This window comes from Thermobia domestica, chromosome 10 (assembly GCF_964235325.1).
Source record: "Thermobia domestica chromosome 10, izTheDome1.hap1.1, whole genome shotgun sequence".
Classification (NCBI taxonomy): domain Eukaryota; kingdom Metazoa; phylum Arthropoda; class Insecta; order Zygentoma; family Lepismatidae; genus Thermobia; species Thermobia domestica.
The window spans coordinates 185,011,803-185,017,802 of NC_137463.1; positions in this window are offsets into that span (position 1 = coordinate 185,011,803).

Here is a 6,000-nt window from a genome sequence, read left to right on the forward strand (position 1 = left end):
AATTAATTATTTTGACGCAAATTTATCAATTTTTAAAACAGTTCTCCAGGCAATTATTTAGGCAGATCCAGGCCCGTAGCCAGTCCAAAAATGTAGGTGGCGATAAAAGTTAGGGGGGCCGACCCAACAATATTGTAGTTCATCACCATATAGTTAATTTGCAAGCCTACCATGAAAATTTTAGGGGGCACTGAAAATTTAGGGGAAGCCGGCCCCGCCGTGGATACGGGTCTGGGCAGCACCAAGGTAGAACTGGAACTTTACAAGTTTGTATTAAAATTTACTGGCCCATCAGCTGAGCCGTACCCTAAACCGGAATAGATAGAAACTTTGTTTGTAGTGATTACTTGGTACAGGTTTCTGCATGTTTTTTCACAAGCAATAACTCTAATATCAACTTGATAAATGCTAATATCAAGCTGCCTTTTTCCTTGTTTCAATAAAAGATTTAAATGCTAACTTTATAAAACGTTACATCTATAAATCATACCAACTTTGATATCAACAACATATTCATCAGAACTCAATTTATTCAATCACGTGTTGCCCTAAGATGGATACACTGAAATAGGAAGGGAAAGTTCATTGTTACGTGATCCGATCAGCCAATCAGAATGAGGCTGTTTCTAGACTAGGAAGGAAAACAAAATATGCGGACGGGTAAGACCGTTCCCATATATATATATATATATATATATATATATATATATATATATATATATATATATAAAGCTATGTTCAAAATATTTATGAAGTTGAAAATGCTGTGGAGGATCAAGGGAGCAGAGTTGACTTCAACATACATTGGGAGACGAGTTGACTTGGGGCTTATTCTGGGAAGGGAGGAGATGAGACTCATATTACGGTAGATGAATCTGTTTTCTGAGGTGAACCTGTTGTATATTATATATCAGGCGATATAGATGAAGTAGTGGTGTATATATAAGTATTACAAACCAAAGTTGGGAACACATTCTGAAATTTAAATACATGCATATTTATAATTGATATCTTAAGACTTTAGAGGTAACTTTGCACAAAACACTAAAACAATTGCAGTCCTCTGTCAGTAAAATCATGAACTGTAAAGAGAAGGTTTCAACTGCCACCGTAAGATAGAACATCTAACTGTATTTTGGCTATAATGTTGGCAGTTAACATCAGTTTTAATTACCGGAGAGTTTGTTGTAGAGGTTTGGAAAGCAGTCCTCCGACTGAAAAGACCGACAAAATTTGAAAGATATCACCTGCAAGAATTTCCGTTAAAGTTAAGTCAGTTTCGTAGAATACTACTGTGTATAATTGGACTGTGAAGCAATAGTTGAAATTGAAGTGTGATATGTTTTAAAGTCATAGAAAAAATAAAACTTGAAAAAGGCTGTTTTAGCATCTAAGGGGTTACTTGGCACCGGTCAAAAGTAATCTCCTAGATAGGAAATTACTACTACTGATACCTCCTGCCTTCTAATTTTAGGTAAATTTCCTACTTAAGTAGATGCCGGAATGGATTTCTTCTTGGAAAATAAATTACGATCAGTGGCGGATCCAGAAAAATTGTTTGAGAGGGGCTTCACTCAGAAAGGTTTCCTTTTTTAGAAATCACTAGACTTTTGGGAAGGGAGGGCTTGAAATTTATACGCATAGAAATGACTAACATTAGATTTTTAAAAAGAAATCCTGCAATTTGCGTGGGTTTCAGCCTTGAAGCCCCAAACCCAGTAAATATTCCACTGATTACAGTTAAGATGATATTCTTGGGCATAAAGAGCAACCAAGGCAAATTAGTTCACGGGGATTTTTTCTTTTTGTTCCTGAGTTGGAATTTTGTGGGGCATGTGATAAACTATCAGAATGTAATTCCTGTGCCGTTACCAGAAAAAACAAAGACACAATTTTCGTTACGAATATCGGTAATTCATACTAAATACCGATACCATCATTCGAATATCAATATTTGTAGACTGCGTACAGTTTTGTGTAGGAAGTGAAATGTACAAACACTGGAGGGAAATATTGCACAGAAACATTATGTTCTTAAATTGAACATACATGCAGGGTAAAGTATCCTTACCTACGGGGTAACTTTGCACCAAAGTTTATATTTCAATAACCATGGTCATACTAAGTGTTTACTAACACATTTGCGCGAATGTTTTCCTTATATATCTAGCTAGAGTCTAGATATTTTCCTTATATATCTAGTTTACTACAGTCTTCTAAATCATTACGTTTGTAAGCTACAATCAATTTTCTTTAAAATTTCTTACATCTGGTGCAAAATATCCCCGTCTTATGGTATGTTTCTACTTAGCATCCACAATGTTCCACATTAAAACTTTAGGACAATTGTTTTATAATAATATAAATAACGACTTCCCCAAAACTATGAAAGAAAATTAATTTTGTATGACGCAACAATACTCTTATTTGTGCAAAATGATGAGGCTCAATAACATTACTGGAAGAAAGCAAATAGTTGAAAATAGGCTAACAATAATTAATGACAAATTTAATGTAATGAAGTTTCAAACCTTTACATTGTTAAGGTGAAACGGACAAGCCAAGAGAAATCAATTTCATATTTCTTTTGTGGCAGTCGGACACAAATCATCACACTTATCCCCAAAAAGCACTTTTCAAATCGGATTATTGGGGGGAGTTCCCCAGTTCCAAGATTGGAGGGGACATGTCCCCCTCATCCGCCGGGATTTGCGCCAGTGGCAATGTATTTTACGTTCATGCATTGTGTGCACATGTCCTGGTATCTCATTTTGCACGTGCGACTCATTTTCTTGAAGCGTTCTTTTGTGGCTTTCATGTATCATTATCACAAATACACAAGTTACTGCCCATGCCACGAGCCGGTTAAGTATAACTGCACATTACCTTGTCATTATTGGTCTATGTTTTTCACATATAGATAAAGTTATTATAGTTCGAACTTATCGTATGCAGTGATGAGAAAGACAATCTCATACGCCTGCTATTGCAAGATAACATTATACACATTTCATATTACAGTTTGATATATTCTGCTGCCAGGCATGCGGCAATAATTTTGCAATTCTATACACCCAACCTTTGGAATGTTTCTTCAGAGCACACATCTCTCGCATTTTCTTAAGTAAATTGGACTTTATCAGCTTTCTGTCTGTCAGACGGAAGCTACTTGTATGTCGTTTCAGTGGTTGCTTTCTTGAAGTGTAGTTTCCCCATGAGTGGAATATGTACATTGGCCTGTAATCCACCGATAAACACGTCCCCAGAAATATATGTAGGGGATTCCAAGCCGTTCGGGGAAGGTAACAAATATATATAACGTGCACATAGTTGCCCTTACATTTCTTTGCAAAATATGTCGGAAGTAGTGAGGAGCATAGGAACCTCCTTCTATGCGTACTTCCTCTTCGCCAACATTCCCAAATACGTCGGACATTTTCGTCAGCGCCTTAGGCACCTACCACATGCTATTCTGCAGACAAGGAATACGTCTTTTGCAAGTTTACGTATGGTATCAGCATACACACTCATCTGCACTGCATGTGTTTCTTTATGGATTGGGGAACTTTATGGAATATATATATATCGAACATTTCTATTGGGAGCCATTGTCCCCCTGCGACTGTTTTCTCGGAGGAAAGGTTCACAGAAACGTCTGTCTGCTCGTCTACTTCTAGGTACGCCTTTTCCTGCGAATTGTGTCCTGCGAGATTTCGAGCTTTTTTGAAAACACTACGGAAAAGGCTTAGGCTTCTTCAAAACGTTTTTCCCCAGAAACAAAAAAATACGTACTCATCTTACTTTTACGTCTAGTACCTGCAGACAGTTCCCTCGAAATCGCTTGTAATCTTTTGTCGATTTTGGCCTCTGTAATATTATTTAGAGATATTTGAATGGGGTCGTTGCTTCCCCTACAACGGTTTTCTCACCGAAAAGAAAAAAAAAACCTTACTCCTTAATTTTCTATCTACTGTGTGCATAAGCCTTTTTATTCAAATTGTTTGTGATCTTTTGAAGGTTTTGATCTTCAAAATCCCTTCTTCAAAGCGCCTTTCCTCAGAAACGAAAAAAAAACTCGAGTCACTTTACTTTATGACTAGTATTTACCTACAAAATTTCGCTGAAATCCGCGTGCAACACTTTGCGAATGTTTCATTTAAGTATCTATAGTTTTCATTGCAAACTTCATTTATTGTCAGCGCCAATAGCCAGGATAAACCACTCTAAAATATGTTATCTTCTAGAAGTTTATAAACCAATGTTATAGATTCTTATTGAGGTCTGAGGTCACTTTTGCACCAGAAGTTCTGGGGTTCTTGGTGTATGTTTTTAAATATTTGGTGAACCCTCTCATTTGAAATGATACCTGATTACTATTAATCTTAGGTGATGATATTTTCCGACGATCTGTGATTGTCATTATAACTTTTGAAACTTCATTGAATACATACAACAAAACTCATCTTCGTTACTGACGTTCGTACTAAATGCTTTGCAACAACTTTCTCTCTAGGAATATAAAAGTTTTCTTTTAAACAATACTTGTTTCCGAACAACTTTTATAACCGACAGATCGTAGTGCACAAACTCGGGACTGTGATTGCAATGACGAAAGGTTGTAGCAGTGAACAGTGATTCAATGGTACAATTGACAAACTATTTCATGGGTAATTTCATCATGCTCCTCTCCTGATTTGCATATACAAAAGGAATATTTGTCTTTAACATTTCTCAATATTCTCATCACTCGTTTGGAATAAATGCATTTAACATTTAATTATAATCAAAAACACGAATTTCGTTAATACAATCACAAAACGAGTTAGTAATTTATTTCTGAAAGTATTTTTAAAACTTGAAATCACAAAGATCTTATCAAGTATTAGTAGTACGTGTACTCACGTGTTTCTTTAAGTGTCGTCAAGAACTAAAAATCCTGCTACAAATTTCACAGACACCTCCGGTATGTGTTTTCATGTGTCTTATTAGCGTACCTCTATCAGTAAATGCTTTAGAACAAACACTACATTTACATGATTTACTTCCTGTGTACGTCCTAGTATGTCGTTCGAAGTGATCCTTCCTTGAAAAGTTCTTTCCACAAAATTTACAGCGAGATGGTTTTCCCCCTCATGCGTACGAACATACAGTTGCAATTTTACATGGCCAGAAAATGCCATTCCGCAGTGTTCACATGGCTATGACTTTTCACCTGTATGATTTTTAACTCTTTCCCTGTCTGAGAAAGCTCTTTCACATACATCACATGAGTGAAATTTACCATTTGTATGTATTATATTATGTCGCTTTAAGGAACATTCTCTGAAAACCTTTTGTCACAAAATTCACAAGAAAACGTTATCTGAACGGACCCAAGCATGCCTTTTTAGGTGAGCTACATCTGAGCAGAGCCGTAGCAACAGATTTCGGCGCCCCTCTACAATCACCTTACCAAGCTTTTTTTTTCTTTTTTACATATAAGAGAAGCAGCTTTTGTTATGCTACGCAGAATTTTTATCAAGCTTCTTGGACAGGCCATTGCAACAACTAAAAGTGATCATTATGTATCCTTTTATAAATAAGAGCTGTTTTCAAGATGCTTATTTTGTACTTTCTGTTTAACTTGACAAAACTACTTTTGGTTGTATATAAATCCATTTGCAGAACAGTTAAGGAAAGAGCATGGAGCCAATTCTCCTACGCAGGGAAACCGTGTTAGACATTTAGTTGATGGACGTGAGTAGTGGCGTTGGAAATATCCAGTTTCCCTGAGCATAGCAGTAATGTCCGAAATCGAGCCCAGGCCCCAGAAATGACCAGATTTTGGTAGCGTTGGAAAGGTTTTGATCTCTTGAATATAATTGTGACGTCAGAAATCGGGCCCTGGCCTCGAAGCCTCAGAAATGGGATCTTGAAGTTTTGAGCCTAGATCCCTTCTATTCCTCATTTAAACCTGGAGTTGTTGGACACGGGTGGTGGCATTGAAAAGGCCCTAGACGT